The 19,483-nt window shown below is 49.5% G+C and overlaps 1 protein-coding gene across 1 annotated transcript in view; it reads right to left on the bottom strand.

Annotated features, from left to right (window-relative positions):
* Positions 1 to 12,675, bottom strand: part of LOC128828179 (C-type lectin domain family 4 member G-like) — a 29,358-nt gene extending 16,683 nt beyond the window's left edge. The window contains exon 1 of the mRNA XM_054012621.1: positions 12,464 to 12,675. The gene's annotated coding sequence lies outside the window, so the exon portion shown is untranslated. The remainder of the gene's footprint in view (positions 1 to 12,463) is intronic.
* Positions 12,676 to 19,483: the final 6,808 nt, after the last annotated feature.

Genomic DNA, 19,483 nt, shown 5'->3' with positions numbered 1-19,483 from the left:
AGTTCTCCAGACCAGCAGACGTGGGGTAGTATACAACGTACCCTAGGGTTACCATACGTCCGGATTTTCCCGGACATGTCTGGCTTTTGGGGGCTCAAATCCCCGTCCGGGGGGAAATCCCCAAAAGCCGGGCATGTCCGGGAAAATCGGGAGGGAGGGAGGGCTCGGTGGTGCTCGGCCGGGGCCTCTTTGGCTGGAGTTGGCGGTGAGGGGCCGGTGCGGGGCCGGGCCGGGGTCGCGGGGCCGGGGGCATGGTGCCAGACCGGGAGCCGGGCCGGGCGCGCGATGCCGGGCCGGGGTCCAGGGGCGCAGTGCCGGGCCGGGCCGGGCCGGGCGCGGGGCCGGGCGGGGAGCCAGGGGCGCGGTGCCGGGCCGGGAGCCGGTCCGGGCCCGCGGGGCCGAGAGCCGGTCCAGGGTCGCGGGGCTGGGGTCGCCAGTCCGGGAGCCGGTCCGGGGTCGCCGGGCCGGGAGCCGGGGTCGCCGGGCCGGGCCGGGCCGCCGGGGGGTCCGCCGGGGGCCGGGGGTGGTCGGCCGGGGCCGGCACCCCAGGGCCCAAGCCGACCCAGGCTGGAGCCGCCAGGGGACCCGCCTGGGCCGTGCCTCCTCCCCCCACACTCCCCCTTACCTGCTTCAGGCTTCCCGCGAATCAAATGTTCGCAGGAAGCAGGGGAGGGGGCGGAGACTTTGGGGAGGGGGCGGAGTTGGGGTGGGGGCATGGGCGGGGCTGGGGGCGGGGCCGGGGCCCCGTGGAGTGTCCTCCATTTGGAGGCACAAAATATGGTAACCCTAACGTACCCTGCCAGCACTAGGGTTTGAACACATGTTAGGTGACATGGTTTATAAAAGCACCTCTCACCTCCCAATAGGTCTCTTATTACTAAGAATAAGATTATGTCATGGACGCCATGGGACCCCTGGAGTTCTCAGCCATCATGGACGGGGGGGAGGGGAAGGGGGGCTGGAGCTACCAGCCACTGCAGATGGCAGGGGAACCCCAGGAGCTTTCAGGTCACAGGTGGCAGGAGAACCCTGAAGCTGTCAACCACCGTGGGTGGCAGGGGGGGGACACTGGAGCCATCAGCTGCTGCAGCCATCTGGGGTGGGGTGGGACACCGGAACTCTGAGACGCTGGGGCTGCGGCGGGGGTCTGGAGCGGTCAGCCGCCACAGCAGCAGGTGCTGGACTCCCCTCCTCCCCCTGCCTCATGCAGCAGCGCTTGGGCTCTCTTCTCCCACTTGGGCTTCAGTCAGCCCCCCATCAGCACTGCTCCCCATTATTTTTAATAAAAGTCACAGATAGGTCATGGGCTTCTGTGAATTTTTGTTTATTGCCCTTGACCCGTCTGCGACTTTTACTGAAAATAACAGTGATAAAATCTTAACCTGACTCATCGCCCCCCCTTCAAGCAAGGGAGAGCCCTCCCCATGTCACAGAGGGGGCTCTGCATCGGGCAGCTGCAGTGACGGGCCAAAGGGCACACACAGAGCCTGGAGCTGAGGCAGGAACTGAATGCAACCCTCCTCCAGGCCAGCCCGATGGCCTGCCCCCCCGGCCATCCTTCCCACCTTACCCTGCTCTAGGCGAGGCCTTGGTGTCTGTGCAGCAGGGACCCCAATTGTGACTGGGGCCTCTAGGTGCTACCATGGTAATAATGGAAGCAGAGTGTTGCTGGGTAACCCATTGGTTCACGGTCACACAACTGGAACCAGTGAGGGGCCGGTAACCACCGGGGCTGCCCTGCTGCAGCTGTGTCAGTGCACTCCAGAGGACGTAGCAGCTCTTCTGGGGAGCAGCAGAAGAGGTTTGTGCATTTCTGGAGAAGAGCCTGGTCGCGTGGGTTTTGCAACCTCCTTCGTTGCAGGGCTAAGAAGGGACGAAGCTTTCCCATGAGCGATGACTCACGCTGCAACCCGTGCTGTCACTGATGCAGAGCGTGGGTGAGAAGAGCAATGCTCCATCCTGGTGGTGGGGTTCCTGGTCATGGTCGGTGTCCCCATTGCACCCGAGGCTTCTAAAATGTAAATTGCAGATCAGGATTAAATGGGGGTGGTACTTGTGACACTGCACCCCATATTTGCCACGGTGATGTAATTATGGTATGTTTTGTACAAGGTATACCTTGCGAGGAGTCATTCTAAAAGTCTTGATCTGCTAACCATTAATATCTCGGTGGATTGTATGTGCTACCATTGTATGTGAAGTTATGAAATCTTGCTATGTGTGTGTTACTAAAATATGATGTGAGGTTGGAAACATCCCAAACCAGCCTTTTGGGTACAACAATGGAGTAGCCAGACAGTGCTAATTGCTGTCATCAGCACCCGTCAAGGGAAGAATCCACTAGCACAGGAATTCTGTATAAGGAAGCCTCCTCCGAGGGAGCACGTAGACAATGGAGAATGTTTGGCCAATGGGGGTGAACCCCTACGTCACATGCATAGACTTTCCAGTAAAAGATGGGGAGTGACATCATCACTTGTCTTCACACCCCCACAACTCAACACCTGAAAGAACCTCTGGAAGAAAATGGACTTTAAACAGGAGAGGGGAACCCAGGCTGCAAAGCAGATGCAGTCTGTGCCTCAAGAATCTGTAAGCCTGTTTGTATCATCAGTCAGGGTGAGATATTTCTGATTAAGTCCTATCTAATTTGTATACATTTTAGATTGCGATTTTGTTTGATTTCCTATCACTTACGATCACTTAAAATCGATCTTTCTGTAGATAATAAACCTGGTTTTATGTTTTATCTTAACCAGTGTGTTTTTGAGTGAAGCGTTAGGGAATCTTAGCTCTGTTAACAAAGACTGGTGCTTATCTGCCCCACATCGAGGGGGGAGAAGACTAATTAAGGTGCTTGCACCATACAGATCCCTGTGCAGTGCAAGATGGTATAATTCTGGGTTTATACTCCTGTAGGGGTGCAAGGCTGGAGAGCTGGGAAATTGGCTGCTACCTCCACTGTTGGTCCACGAGTGGCTTAGGTAAAGCACTCGGTTGACTCAGTTGGGTGTGTGGCTGTCATGTTGGGTGATAACAGGGCTCAGAGGGGATGGCTGTGTGTCACCAGCAGAGCAGGGGGAGAGGCCAACCCAGCTGAATGGTCTGGGGGCACAGCAATTCCAACAGCTTCCAGGCTTCACCCTGGGGGTACGTCCTGTCACAGAGGTCTTCCAAACTCCTCCCACAAAATAAGCTCTGTCCATGAGACCCAGCTTGCAGAAGATTGTGTAAATGTCCCAGATAGAATCATGCATGTTCTCTGGACCCAGCAATCCCACAGTGGGGTCTAAATGCAACCCTGGGCTCTGCTGGGGATTGGCTTCCCTCTGGTAACACTTGTATGCCCTGCTGGTGAGACCCCCGCTGGATCCCAAGTCAAGTTCTGGTGTCCACACTTCATGGCAAATTGGAAGGGTTCAAAAAAGAGCTACCAGAATGATTCAAGGTTTGGAAAATCTGCCATAGAGTAAGACAAACTAAATCTATTTCATTTTTCCAAGAGAAGGTTAAGAGCCAACTTGATTACAGACTATAAGCACCTACATTCAGTGCTTAATTTGCAATTAAAGAGGTCCTGGGGTGCAAGAAATTAAGTGCTGGGACTCAAGCAAATTTTTTTACATTCATAACTGATGCAGTAAGCCCAGAGGTTCCAGGGCTATGGACTGTCAAGTCTAGAGGTGCAGGGGCTCATCCCTGCCACAGCATTGCCTTCCTACATGGGGAAATATTTCTAGTAGCCAAGGGCTCTTCAACGTAGCAAGCAAAGGCTGAACTTGATCCAAAGGCTGGAAGTTGAAGCGAGGCAAAGTCAGACTGGAAATAAGGTGCAAATGTTTAACAATGAGGGTGATTAACCATTGGAAGAACTGACCCAGGGACATGGTGGATTCTCCATCACTGACAATCTTTAAATCAAGAGTGAATGTGTTTCTAAAAGATACACTCTAGTTCAAATAGAACATATTGGCTTGATTCCTTGCTCACGGGGTGAGAGCCTCTGTGTTGTGCTACACACAAGGTCAGACTACATGGTCAGAAGGGTCCCTTCTGGCCTTTAATCCATGCATTTTTCCTACAAATGGTTCCACACATAACTCATATTGTCACCGTGCCTCATTGGGTCACAGTTGAGAATACCAAATTCAGGACAAACTGCTGAGAAATAGGGCAGACTCACCCCAAACTGGTGGTTATTCTTCCATTAGCTTATACCAAGCCAGTAACAAAAGTAAACTTCTGTCTCACCACACTGTTAACAAGAAATCAGAAATGCAGTCTTCTTAGGCATTCCAGCCCTTGTCTCACCACTCAGATGCTGGGCTCTACGATGAGTGGTTACTGAAAACCAATTTCATCACATATAGGGTCCTCTAATCCCAAGAGATCAGTCACATAGCCTGGTCAATATATCTCAGATCTTATCCAATAATCACACTGTTGCCCATCCTTTAGTAACTAAAATCTGAAGGTCAATTTGCAAAGAAAAGAAGAGGAGAGTTAAAATGGTTAAGGAAGTCACATTACATGCAATCATTGCAAAGTTCTTTTATCAGGCCGTAAATTACTTTGTGGGTGTTATCCCAGGAGCAAACACATTTGAAATATAGATCTATATAGCCAATACAACAGAATTATCATCACTTTCCATTGACACCTTACATGATATACTTTGTCGAAGATTTGTTGCAATTGTCTAACAATGCAATATTAATTATATAAAATGGTCATGTTCGAATCATACCGCATCACACATATTAACCCAGGAGACTGGGGGCTCTGTCACCTACCAGTGGCTGGACCATATAAGAAGTTTATGTGTCTACAGCTGCTCCTGGCTGACAGTGCTGGGTCCTTAGCTCAGGTGACACCAGGTCATGCTATTAGATAAAGAATGTAATTTCAATCCCTGCTGAGAATGGGCATATACTCACAACAGGATTAGAACTCATCTCTTTGGCATCCAGCTACCCTCCTTGTTTTGCACTGCTGAGCATGTGCAGAATTTGGGCCCCCTGTACATTTTTTTTTTCTTTTCAGAAAATACATTCTGCCGGAGAGACATGTCAGTTATGCCTTTCACCCACCAGGGGTTTCTGTGGCACCAGAACAGAGAGCAGCCAGGCAATAGCAGCCAGCAGCCGGCTGCATTCCTCACAGTGCCCTGGTTAGGAGGGATGGGATATGGAGGGAGGGGGGGACAGACAGAGTGGGGTGCATGATGGGGGGGTCACATAGACTGGGGTTCAGAAGGGCTAGTGGGGATGAACAGACTGAGGCAGGGGATGAATGAGAATGGGGGTGCAGGGCCACTTGGGGATGGGGGCTTTGGAGGCAGGGCCACATGAGAACAGAGGGGCTGGGGGGTTGTGTCTGAGTGGGGGTATAGGGACACAGATATGCCTGACTGAATGGAAGAGGCTAGGGGTCAGCCAGGGTCTGCATGGGGGAGTCTCCCCAACTCCCTAACAATCCTTCCCACCCCCACCCCCCAAAAAAACCTGTTCCATTCTCCCTCCTACACTCAATAGCCTTCTAGGTTCATTCCCAGGCTCCTTCCTAGCAATTACTTCCCTTTCCCTTGGCAGTTCCATTATCCTGACTCCCGCAAGCCTTTGCACTGCTTCTGAGTGGTGCAGGAAGTATGTTTCTGTATTGTAGTTTAAAAGAATTATTACTCAAAGTTCTGTATTAATATGCCTAGTAAGGAAACTATCTGTCAAAAAACATTTCCTGGATCTTTTTTGTTGTCTATAATGTTAGATATACTTGATGACAGGTATTTTGAAATAAATTACTGAAATAATTGAAACAGGCATGATTATATTGTGTTATTTTGATAAAAAAAATATGCAGAATTTTGTAGAATTTAAAAATACTGTGCGCAGAATTTTTAATTTTTTGCCCCTGGGGGCAGGCTGAACTCTCTCTCCATGGAGTTTTGAGCTGTTTTCACCCCAATGGGGTGAAGCATGATATTCAAAAGACCTGTTGCACTGGGGCTCCACCCAAGCAAAGTCTCCCAGCAGGAGTGATGGCCTGTGTTTTTAAACTGCAGCTGCAAGCCTAGAGATCGCCTGGCTGTGGTGTTGAATCTCGAGTTTGCCATTCTCCCCCAAAGTTCTGAGCCTTTGCTGCTCAGCTTGTAAAGAGGGATGAGTTAATAGTCCCTTAATGGCAGTGAGACCCATTCCCAGTGAAATGGGGGAAACCTCCTTGTAGAGCTCAGGATCAGCATTTAAATGTTGTACCATCCATATAGGCACAGTACACTTAATATCACAACTAACAATGGTGGTTACATTACAGAAACAGTGATTAACGTAAGGCAACATGGGTTGAATCCAATGTCCATTAATCAATACAATATTACATCTTGTCCTTACACACACACATGCTTTACCAACATAGACAATAACAGACCTCTCTTCCTGGATAACATCGAAGGAACAAGCAACAGAGGGTCCTGTGGCACCTTTGAGACTAGGAACAGTGAGACTTATTTCCAGGTTGTGGGAAGAAGAATTTATTATGTTCCTCCAATGCTTGGTCTTCACAGATATAGCCCAAACCTTCTTTTCTCTTACACTCTTTTACATTTACTGTGTTCCATACATTATCTTTCTGCCAGGCCCAAGTGTTAGGTTCTCTGGAGTACATAACTGAGTTACCATTAATCTGTAATCCCAGTGGGACTACTGGGTGGATTACTCTAATTTCTTTGCCTGCCACGTTATCAGGAATAAATGCAAACTTTGCTGGTGGTGATTGTACGAAGCATTAACTAGACTCCATCAGGGCTGGGGGACTAATTCTTCCTCTGTTACATGGGGCCGAATTAATCTGATTGGCTCCATGGGAATTTGTCCTGCTATGGCTTGCCAAATCATTCCCATGACTACGTTCTGGGTGAGAGCCTGAGCTTGCTCACACGCTGAGGCCAATGAGACATTATTCTGGAGGGACTGTACACCAGACATTATTAACTCTTCATCCTTTTCTATGAGTCTTTCCCATCCAGGAAATACCTTACTTATTAACTGCTGTTCCTCACTTAACTGTTTTAAAGATGCTGTTAATAGGGTTTCCCATCTTCTCTATACTTTCAGTGGCATATGACGGTTTATTAGCCAGAACTTCTATATTTGCGGCATTAACTAAAGAGATTTCTGTTCCTACAGGTGCAATCCAACCACTTAATTCCCTTTTTACTCTATTTACATGGTCGGCCCCTTGCCACATTCTTACCCATTCATCCCAACCCTTATGGCTAGTTCCAATCAAGGTGCAATGTGAGAGATATTCATGCTCTCTAAATGGATTTGAACCACCTTCAGAGAAGTCTGACTTTGAAGAACCAAATATTCTTGTTGATCCAATTTGAACACACGGGGTCCTGAAATTGGGGCTCATAAATGTCGGAGGGGAGCAAGGTTTGTGATCAGAGGGTCGAAATTTAAAACTGTTTTTTGTTGTTGGCCCAATTCCACTCTGTACAAACCGGGCTCATGAAATCACTCTGAAATGGCAATATGCCCATAGAATTTAAACCAAATTGTTGGCATGAGCTTGTCACAATGTGTGGCCTTTAATGGAATTACCCAGTCTGGGGGACCTTGCTGAGTCAGGTCATGTCCAGCTAAAGGCCAGTTCAGTGGTTCCCAGTTTATGAGGAACCGTGTGATATTCTTGCCTGCTGGCATGATTAGAGACAGCTGCAGTTCCTCTCCAGATAACTGAGGTGTCTGAGTTCCAATGACAATGATGACATGTAGGGGCATGGTTGTACCCCAAACAGCGGAAGAAACCAGGGCTACCCTGTACCTTTCACCACCCAGGAGGCTGTCACTGGGTGTGTTTGATGGTGTACGCCTTGTTCAAGACCACAACGGCTTACAGAAGAATGGGAAGGAGTCTTGGATGGTCTTAGTTTCATAACAAAATTTGAGTGACTCTCCGGTGGCACTCTGTGTGCAATTGGCAATGCTTTCCCAGGGGCAACCTGAGGAGTTGCCAACAGTGTAGAACTGGTAGCGACGCTGCAGGGCCAGGGGGTTGCTCCCATTCCTATAGAATCCATGCATGTGGCACAGCAATTTTACTTCCTGGGCTCCAGCTGGCCAGTACCTCCAGAGGCTCAGAGGGATCACAGGTACAGCATAGAGCCTGGACAGCATCAGATTCCAGACACTTATGAACAGCATAAGTGAGGGGGCAGAGAAGAGAGAACAAATTCCCACACTCCTCCCCCTCCCCATATATATAGGGAGAATCTGGGACCGATATTTCAGGGTGAACATGAAGTGGTGACCTACGTGAGAGTGGCCATAATAAGTCAAGGACTTTTCTGGCCCTTTCCTGTCTCAACATCGGGGTAGGCACTGACCAGCCCACTCGATGCGTATTTTCCAATGGCTCAAAGCCGTTCCTTCTTGCTGGCCAAGAAGGGTGGCTGACAGGATGGAGAAGACAATCTTTAGGGTCAGGTGGTTTATCCTTCCATTCTTTGAGCTGTGAAGAATGAAAACATTTCCTCCAGGGTTTCCCATTTTTCCCATTCAGGATTTCTACCTGACACACACTGGGGCTGGCCCGATTCACAATAGAGCTGTAGCCATCCCACGTGCATGTAAAGAGCTGCTTAGCAGTGACAGAGGCAGTGTTGGTTTTAGTAGGGATGGCTTCCACCCTGGATCCTTCTAAAACAAAGTCAGTGGATTCATACACAGCTGAGAAACTTTGGCAGCTAGAAACTGAACCTAATTTCTCAGCACCTAAACTGTTGCTTGCTACAGGCAATGATTCATTCTGAGCTAACTCAATCAACCCACTTCCACACCCTTCAGTTGCAGCAAACTGCTTGCAAAAGCTAGCATGAGGTTTTATTCCTTCGGGAGCACTTTTAGGCAACAATCCATTTCCCCCAGAAATTTTATCCTTTCCCTTTTCAGCTAGGGGTTGCGCTACAGAAACATCTTCCTGAGCATCTTTCTGGGTTTCAGCTGAGTCCAGAATGACTTCTGAGACAACTGACATATCCTCAATCAGCATAAGCTGAGAGGCACATTCTGTCTGCTCCTCAGACAGAAGATTGGAGACAAACTCTCCCCCAAGAGATAAACTGCCATTCTTAACATTCACAAAGTTTGGAGTTTCCTTTCCTTTGTTCCCAGACAAGTGTTTGGAGATTGGGGTAGCTCCCTCTATGGGCAAGTCATTACCCCCAACAGACACAGGCTTAGGAACATGTCCTTCCTGGGTTTTAATTGAGTCCAGAACCATATCTGGCACAACTGACAAATCCTCAGTCCTGTCCCAAGCAAGCAGCCAAGAGGGGTTTTTTTGAGCCATCTCTACTTCCCTTATTTCACTAACCCCACCAATAGCTCTTTCACTAGTCACAGTATTGCTCTAAAATCTTTATTTTTAAGCCGCAACTCTCAACTCCTTATTGCACAGTTCTACAGGTATTCTAAGCACGATTCTTAACAGAAGGTTACCAAATATTCTATGAGAGAGGGACCTTGCTAAAGGAGCTTGGTCTGAAAAAGGAAAAGAAAGCTTGCTCAGATATGTGCTTCAGTTTCCCTACTCCAGAGCAACTACTCAACAATTACCACATGATTAGGGTCACGAGCTGCCTGCATTTCTCCACCAATTTATCAGATTTGCCCATTACTTTGGAGCATGTTCATTTATTAGGGTTACTCTTCGGGGGCGTGGGGGGGGGTGTTTCTGTAATTCTATCAATGTACTGCTTCTGTCACTTATGTTTTCATATGGACCTCTACTTCTCCCTTCTGCAAATGCCCTCCCAGTGGAGCTATCCTGCAGGACCTAGGTTCCCCAGGGCTGGGTTCCCAACGAACACACACACACACACACACACATCCCAAGCAAGTCTGAGTGGACCAGGTCAATCAGCACTCTCAAGTGGACCCCTTATATTTCCCTGGACTCAGTAGTCTGGGTCGAGCAGCGCTTCCAAGCTGCCACCCTCGTATGTCACAGGGTCAGCATGTCCCTATCCCGACTTTCACATTACAATTGTTCTGGTAGTAACCCACTTGATGAGCAAAGCCTACAGTATTTTTGGGCGCTACAGGGATCTTTAGCTTAGGTAAGAGAAGCATTGCTGCAGAGTAAATGGGGAAGCCAGAAACACAAAAGAGTAAAGTTCAGAGAGAGAGAGAGAGAGAGAAGCAACCAGCTGAACCATAAAAGTTATTTGTTGAATCATAGTGATAACCACTAACCAAGGAGAGCCTAAACAAACATTACAGTTATATTATAAAAAATTACAAGTCATATATAGAAAACTAGACCTGATCAAACAAGTCAGGGTTAAAAAGTTATACCTGAGGTAGAAAAGAAAACAGAGAGAGAGAGAGAGAGAGAGCAAGAGAGCTGGGGTCTCACCACTCCATGAAGCTTGAACTGGTCGGGGTTCCCAGGTGGTGGTGGTAGCTCAGGGTCCTGAATGCTGGAGACAGGCAGAGCCCCCAGCACAATCAGTCAGGAGAAGATGAGGTCCTAATGGAACTGATGCAGAGTTTGGACCCATGCATCAGAACCCTTACTTGAGTGTGGGTAGGGGTTTTTGTAGGGAAACAGCAATGGTTCAAGGGAGAACACTAGATTTGTTTATGGGTAAACTGATGATTCAGGGGTTTTCTTTAGGCTAGACAATAGGAACTGATCATTCCTGGCTATGGGTGGTGTTCCTTCCAGGGAGCTCACAATGCAATTAGGCAGCTTCAGTATTTTGGATGTCTATCAAGGATTCATTACTAGAATTGGTCTGATAACTGCTGAGCTGGATGTGGGCAGGCATAGGTTCATTAACATCTGGAGCAGAGATCCCCCATGATGCAGTGTGTCCCTGCTTTTCTGGTCCCAGAGTTCAGTGCGGTTCTTGCCTTGGAAGCTCTGTTCTCCATTCTGTATGCTAATGGAGATGCCTCCCTGTCCCATCTTTGATGCAGATGAGGCGAGGGGTGTTGTCTTAACCCTGTCACCCTTGTCAGGAGAGGTTTAGGTGTGTCTCCCACTGACTTCTCATTGCTTTCTGTAAGTCTTTCTTCTGATTGGTTTTGGTTCAAGCAGAGGCTGGGGTGTGGTGTCCTTCATGATTCAGACAGGCTCGATACTGCGCCCTGGCTCCCCAAGAACACCGAGCTGACTGGTGTCACTGCTCCAGGGCTGGCCACATCACAAGTACCACAGGAGCTCACTCCCAACCAACAGGTGAGGGACTGAGCAGTGATCCCAGTAGTGAGTAGGAGCAGGGAAGTGATTTCACCTTTGCATATGGCATTAATGAGACAACCTGGAATACTGCCTCCAGTTCTGGGGTCCACATTTGGAAAAGGATGTTGAACAATTGGAAAGGGTGCAGAAAAGAGCTACAAAAATTATTCAAGAGCTGAAAAAATGCCTGACAGTGAGAGACTCAAAGAGCTCAACCTGTTTAGCGTATCAAAATGAAGATCAAGAGGGGAATTCACCAGCTCCAGAGTCTTCAAATCCAGACTGGCTGCCTCTCTGGATGATGCTTTAGTCAAGCTTCCCTTACTGGGCTCAATACAGGGTAACTGGATGAAATTCTATGGTCTGTGTTACACAGGAGAGGAGACTTGATGATCTAATGATCCTTTTTGGCCTTAAAATCTGAGACTCTATGAACAATTCCTCTTGGCACAGACACACCAGAGAATCTAGCCCGGGGAATCTAAGGGGGTTTCACTGTCAGGACAGCATCTCATTTGGTGGAACATTCGTATTGGAGGGACCAGAAGTAATTGCAAGTTACATCAACTTAAACCGTCCTGGACTCTCCTAATCCACCCATGAATTCATTCCACTGACTTCATTCCACTCACTGGACAGATTCCCATCGCCTCAGCTTCCCATGGGGACTCAGAGGCTGTCAGGAGAGGATGAGCTCTGAGGATCTGAACTTTGCAGATCCCTTATCTCAGAAAAATAATACAGGAAGCCAACCTGATACACATCTTGTTACATGACATCATATCAGCCAAAAGTTTTGCAGACAGGAAAGAGCTATCTTCCCACCATGCCTTACTAACACTTCCTGCTGCCCCACCACACCTCCCAGCCTCGGCGCCTCATAATCATTTGCTTCCCCAAGTAACTTATTCCTCATGGGTGACATTTACCACAGTGCAGAGGGCCCAGAACTATTTCAGTCCTGGCCCCAACGGAAAGTACATAATTCCCATACTGAGCAGTTGCTTACTATCAAAATGGACTGAGATTTCAGTGTTGTGGTGTCTTTAATTAACCTGGTAACTGTTCATCCTAAGGTAGTACAAATATAAAGCTTAGGTCACTTATATACTCTCCTAAACCCATGAATATACTTTCTGGACATAACATAACATATATAAGTATATATATATAAATAATATAAGTAACATATCTTAATAAAAAAACAGACCTTCATCCAGATGACAGTGTGGCTATTTATCAGTGAGGTGTTGTCCATATCTCAGCTATGGTTATAGCTCAAATCTGCAACTGTCACCTTCAAGAAGCAGTTGGCCAATATGCCAGATCCCCAGTTGGTGTAAACCAGCATCGCTCTATTAGAGTCAATGGGGTCAGATCCCCAGTTGGTTAAATGGGCAAAGCTCCATTGGAGTCAACACACCCATTTACACCCACTCAGGATCTGGCCCTATATGATGAACTTCCACCCACTCGGGCATAGCGTCATGCCCAGAACTAGATTAACGAGAACGAGGAAGCTCTTCAGAAGTGTTCTATGTCCAACCTGGGGAAGTTCAACTCAGGCTCATTGCAGAGGCTGTCTGAGCCAAAACACTGAGCTGATGCAGGAGGCCAAGCCCAGACTGCAAGGGCTAGTGAGGCTCCCAGCATAGGCTGAGCTACACGTCCCCACACATCACAGACCATCCACTGCAACTGGAACGCTGTCCCCTCGCCAGAGCAGTTCTGCCCCAGCAGCATTAGTGTTGTGGATGTTTGATGCAGTGGCTGGTTGTGTCGGGAGCACTGAGTGCACCCGGCTGATGAAAGGCTGGCGTTTCGGGGGGGCTTGTGGGGCATGGAAGCTGTGGTAATGGCACAGTGTGACTGTGCTGGAGAAGTTGGAGCCATGTCATGGGAACTGGCTGTGCTTTTTATTTCCTTCCTTTTGTGGGTTTCATTTTCAATGTGTTGTTGATGCTTAACTGCAGGTCCCAGTGGGGGAGAAAATTGGGGGGAGAAGTGCAGCTGCCGGCAGTGAATATTTTATCCAGCAGCTGCACTTGAGCTCTTCTCTGCTGCACGAGATGCTCCAGCAGAACAGTAGCTCTGGCCAGAGAAGGGGTTATATGCCCCTGGTTCTCAAAATCAGGCTTGTGTGCACTCGCCTCCCTCCCCACCCCATCAATCAGGTTTTGCACAGACAGGTCCCAACCAACCAATGAAGTTTGTGCACAGCTGCCCTCCATCCATCGGGCTTCTGTGCACGAGGAACAGCCAGTGAAAGTGAACAGAGAACGGAGCACTTAAGAGTGATATTTACAATATGCCTGATCCTCTGACCCACATCACTCCCTTTGTACCAACACTGACCACATGTCCCCTGGGGTAGGGAGTCCACCATGGGTGTAGGGCCAATGGAACTAGCTCCTGAAGCCTCCTCTCCAGCTCCAGCATAGCGGAGGCATGGGGACCATTACCAGTTGGCAGTCCCCAGGCTGCACTGGACTCCACCAGGTTCCTGGGCAGAGCCAAGACCTGGGCCTAAGCTGGTTAGTTATGTTTCAAGTTGAAAGGCACCAATAATTTCAAACCCTGGATAAACATTGTGGTTGGTACCCGAGCAAGTGAGGGTGGGAAAAATGATGAAATTCGCCATATAAACTGTTCATTAGAAAATACTCGCTTGGCGCTCACAAGAATCTAAGCCATGTGTCAGGAGCTGTGATGCATGGGAAGCATAAATGAGTTTTTACACTTTGGAACGGCACATCAGCTGGTCTATACTAGAAAAGTAAATCAACTTCACTTAGGGGTTGGACTACCTATGCGGACAGGAGAAGCCACTGTAGCGTTCCAAGTGCAGACAAGCCCTTAGGCTGGCTTGTTCCATGATCATTTGCCTCTACATAGAGTCCATCTGCATGAAAATGCCCACCTGTCTGGTTGTCATTTGAGAAATGTTGTTACTACATTTCAACATCAACTTAATCATAGAGAGAAGTTTAGCAGTTCTGCACTGATCAAGGGTCTCACATTATTATAAATACCGAAGATGACTCATGGCTACAGTTTTCTATCAGACACAGTGTTGCAAACTCTCGTATTATTACAAGCTGTGAAATATTGGTTCTTGTTCTTCAAGCCCCAGCTCTAGGAGTCCCATGATTAGGTGAGAATCTCAGTTTGCATTAAAAAATAAAGTTTCTAGCCCATATGATGCAGAGAAAAGCATGTCTGACCTCTTGTATACCACAAGCCACAGAACTTCCTCTAAATCAGAGGTTCTCAAACTGTGGTCCGCGGACACTGGTCATTAATTTACTGCTGTATCACAATACAAACTCGTGTCTAATTTGCCACCCATAGGTCATTTTACCCTTTGAGGGTAGGGGGGCAGTTGGAAGGTATCTGAGAGTAGGGACTGGGTATATATCTAACTGCCTCTAGATCACTGGTAGGAATCCCAGTCCAAAGGAATTGCCATAATTATTGGGGCCCAAATAATTCCCAGAGGAGAGTTTTTAAAACAACATCCATCTTGATTTAAAAATTGCCAGTGACGGAGAATCCACCAGGACCCTTCCTAAGGAGCTTGATCTATTTAACTTAACAAAGAGAAGGTTAAAGGGTGATTTGATCACAGTCTACATAGGGAACAAATACGGGATAATGGTCTCTTCAGTGTCACAGACAAAGGTCTAACAAGATCCAATGGCTGGAAATTGAAGCTAGACTGGAAATAAGGGATGGTAATTAACCATTGTGGTAGCTTTGCTGGTAATTTTTAAATCAAGATGGGATGTTTTCAAAAAAGCCTGCTCTAGCTCAAACAGGAATTAATCCAGGGAAGTCCTGTGGCCTGTGTTAGACAGGAGGTCGGACTAGCTGATCCCTTCTGGCCAGGGAATCAATGAATGTGCTGGTAGATCAAAGCCAACACTGGCTTGTACTTAGGCAGACTGAGGAAGGATTTTATGGTGGTTATGGCCCTTTGCTGGGACCAGGGCCGGCTCCAGGCACCAGCCCACCAAGCTTGTGCTTGGGGCGGCACCTGGAAGGGGGCGGTACGGTGCTCTGGCCGCCGGGGAGAGCGGAGCCGCGGCGGGCACTCTGCCCTCCCCCTGGCGCTCTGGCCGGTCGGGAAGAGCGGCCCGTGGCCAGGCTCGGCGCCCTCCCCTGCCGCGCTGTGGGGTGGGGTGGGGGGTGGCGGGAGGCTTTTTTGCCTGGGGCAGCAAAAAAGCCAGAGCCTGCCCTGGCTGGGACTGCGGAGACAAGGGCTGTGGGACCCAAGCCAAGTTTCTCTGGGTCTCATTTCCCCATCTGGGATTTCCTTAATGCATGGGGTGGTTCTGAGACTAGAGGGTCCCAACTTGAGGAGGTATAATGGTTCCTGGCTCTTCCTTTGTAAGTCTCAAAATGCTGCACGGAGATGGGGGGCAGGTTAATTATTATCCCATTTCTACCAATGGTGAAATCAAAGCACAGAGTCACCCAGAGCTGTCACTAGCACCCAGGTTTCCTGAGTGCCAGTCCATTGCACCAGCCAACAGCCCGGGAGCCATTGGAGGCTGTAGAGCACACGGGCGGGCTGAGCTTGCTGTGAGAAGCACTGATCTGTAACCAGGCATTCTGCGCTACTCAGGTCAGCCCTAGGATTAAGGGGCTGCGCTCTTATGGTAAGTGACATTACAGAGGTAACATAAAGGCCCCAGCTGAAATCAGGGCCCTGCTGCGTCAGGCACTGTGCAGAGAGAGAGAGAGAGAGTCCCTGCCCTAAAGAGCTCCTACACTAAATAGACAGAGAGCTGGAGGGCAAAGAGGCCGAGAGAGGGGGAGGAGCCAGCCACAGAGTCAGGACTGGAACCTAGACCTCATGACCCAGACCCCACTGCCCCCAGACCGCACTGTCTTGGCTCCAGCATCACCTTCAGGGAGGGCTTTTTAAAATACAACCAGCATCACCATTGTTCCTCGTCCAATTCTCAGGACTGTGCTGGGGGAATCACCGAATCGCTGATCTTGTGGGTTTTGTGCTGGCATGAGCCGGGCTTCTGGAGCTGAGCGAAATGCTGAGCCACTGTCTCCATGAAGTCACTACAGGCCAAAGGCTCCTGCTGTTATTACACATTCTGCCTCCTCGGGGCTGCTCTCTCCCCACACAGTTTCAAGTGTAAGGGAAAGATTCTGGCTACTCCCAGCTCCATGGCTGGTCTATCGACCTACCTACCCAAAGTGCCCAGCACCAGAGTATCCTGGCATTGATTCCATCCAAGGGATAGAGTCTCTGCCCTCCTTTGAGCTGAGCAAGCAGTGCTTAGGGAGCACAAACTCATCCTAAGTTCCTTGCTAGCATCCCTTCCCCCAATGTCCCTGCCCTGCATCTTCCTACCCCTGCTCTGCCCTGCCTCTTCCTGCCCCCACCCCGCCTCTTCACCGCCCAGTTCCACCACCTCCTGGGAGGGAGGGGGTGGTGCTGATCAGTGGGGCCAGCCAGCGGGCAGGAGGCGCAGGGGGAGAGGGAAAGGTGTTAATAGGTGAGCTGCCGGTGGGTGCTAAGCTCTCACCATTTTCTTCCTCTGGGTTCTCCAGCCCTGGAGCACCCACGGAGTTGGCGCCTATGCATTCTTCTGCTGATGTTTCTCCAGGCTCAGGCGTAAGCAGTGCTCACTGTGCTGCCAATCTCAACGTTCAAAAATCACAAGACAGGCCCCTGAGACTGGCTTAAAAATCATGAGGTTTAAAAAAAAAAAAAAAACATGTTGGACTAGTTTGATTTGCCTCCTGGCTTCTGAGCCTTTAGAGTCATGCTCAGGCCATGATTTTAAGCTTTTCTCTACAATCATGAGGGCTAGAAACTTTCTTGCTTGAAGCCAGGAGCTGGGACTTGGAGAGACAAATCCAATGTTGTGAGACCCGCAATGAAATTGTGGGAGCTGGCAACACTGCATGGCCCTGCGTACTGAGGGTGGGGCCTCTCCTCTCGATGTGCCCATGTAAAGCAGCTGAGAAGATCCAGGCTGATTCCAAAAGACCCATCAGATCTCTAGGACTCCACAGATGAGAAATGCCTTACCCTTCCAACGCCTGATCACTGCTACTTCCTCACAGAGGGAATCCTAGATATGGTCTTCCTATGGTGAGGCCAAGCTGAAATTCAAGGAGAGAAGGAGGATGAGAGGGAGAGATGGGAGGATAGGAGCAGGAAGTCAGAGATGGATAATCCCATTTTATGTTGTGATCACATGCATCCTTTCTGGGTTTTACCCTGAGCTCAGTTCATGCTGCAGCAGAATTTTGGCTCTTAGACCCCATCCAGCAAAGGTTCTTATGTATGTGTAACCCATTTAGATCCATCTATAGCAGCTGTTGCTTTTAGCTCTGGAGGGCCCCAGTGCAGGCCATGGTGTATTGGCCAAGATAGCAGCTGTCCAACAACTTTAAGCGCCCAATTACTGTGTGGGTTGACATGTGCTTAGAGTTAAGCACCTGCTCAAGTGCTTTACTGGGTTGTGGTCTCAGTGCCCTGTAGATAGCAGGGGGGTCCAGTTCTCTCAGAGATGCTGAGAGCTCACAGCTCCCATGACCTGCAGCGGGAGTTTTGAAGTGCTCAGCCCTTCTGGGAATCAGGCCCATGAAATGCATTCATGAACTAGATTTGGATCTTGGTTATGCTGCTGTAAATCTGGTGTGACTCCATAGAAGCCAACAGATTTACACCTCCATAGAAGAGCCCCATGGTACGAAGTGGAGTGAGGGCGAGCTGATTGTGGGGCTACTGTGATTAAAATTCCCTCAATGGATATAACAGGCATTTGTCTTGTAGCAAATTGCATGGGTCCATTACTAGATGGAAATGGTAGAATTATAAGTAGTGATGCAGAAAATTATAAGTAGCCTCACAGATTCTTTAAAATAGTTATACCAGCAAACCCTTCCTAGTGTAGACAAGATCTTAGCCCCAATCAGTTACATTTGGGCAAACCTTTTGAAGACAATGGGGTTGCTCCAGTGTCACTGAGGTCATCCAGATTTATACCAGTGTAAATAAGATCAAGAGTATTTCCAGTAAAAGCCCGATGTAAATGACAGGGGACTAAAGCCCCGGCACTCGATTTTTTTCATTCAGGTCTCATCCTCTGATATTGCTTATGGGCCTGGGTCTGAGTGGTTTTTCATTCTCCCAGCACTGCGTGTTTTGAGGATGAGACAGGTCTTTCCCTGTGCTCCCTTGTTAGTTTGGGCTCTGGTTATACAGGACTCTCTCCTCATTGCTCAGTGGTGAAGCACAAAGATTTCTATTAGGGATCTGGAAGACATCTTACCTCTAGTTGTCTTCTATGGGGAAAGAAGACCTTAAAACTCTTCTGCCCTTGTATTTTCAGGAGATAACTGCTTGCCCACTCCCAAGTTCACAGCTTCTGGTCTTCTGCGCTACCCATACCATGTGTCTTTGTGAGGAACATCTGCTAGGCCACCATCCCTTCAAACCCTCCTGCCTGCACCCCTCTTTCTATAGGAACATAGCTAGAAACACTCCCAGGTCCTGCTACTGCCTGCATATGGGTCCTGTGACACTCAGGGAATGTCTACACTGCAGTCAGGAGGCAGGAATAGCCAAGCTAGATTTGATTCAGCTCAGCAGTTCTCAAACTTCATTGCACCGTCTGCGAGCCCCTTCTGACAACAAAAATTATTACATGACGCTAGAAACAAGGACCGAAGCCTGAGCCCACCTGAGCCCCATCACGCTGGGTGTGGGGGCCAAAGCCCAAGGGCTTCAACCCCAGGCAGGGGGCCTGTAATTTGAGCTCTGCCACCCATGGCTTTGCCTGTGGGCCCCAGGCAGCGGGGCTTGGGCTTTCCGCTACTTGGGCTTTCCCAGCATGGCAGAGGAGGGCGCCAAGCCCAGCCGCGGGCCCGCAATCCCCAACCGGCTGGAGCGCCGGGAGGAGGGCGGAGAGCCCGACTGGGGCTCTCCGCTCTCCCCGGCGACCAGAGCGCCGGGAACAGGGCGGAGAGCCCGGCCGGGGCTTTCCGCTCTCCCCGGCGGCGAGCCCTCGGCGGCCAGAGCGCTGGGAGGAGGACGGAGAGCACGGCCGGGGCTCTCTGCTCTCCCTGGCGGCCAGAGCGCCGGGGGGAGGGTGGAGAGCCCCCGGCGGCCAGAGCGCCGGGAGGAGGGCGGCGAGCCCGCCGCAGCTCTCCGCTCTCCCCGACCGGCCGGAGCACAGGGGGCAGGGCGGCGAGC

The sequence above is a fragment of the Malaclemys terrapin genome, chromosome 23 (assembly GCF_027887155.1).
Source record: "Malaclemys terrapin pileata isolate rMalTer1 chromosome 23, rMalTer1.hap1, whole genome shotgun sequence".
In the NCBI taxonomy this organism is placed as follows: Eukaryota; Metazoa; Chordata; order Testudines; family Emydidae; genus Malaclemys; species Malaclemys terrapin.
Note: the sequence above shows the minus strand (reverse complement) of the source record. Positions and strands in the feature narration are given on the sequence as shown.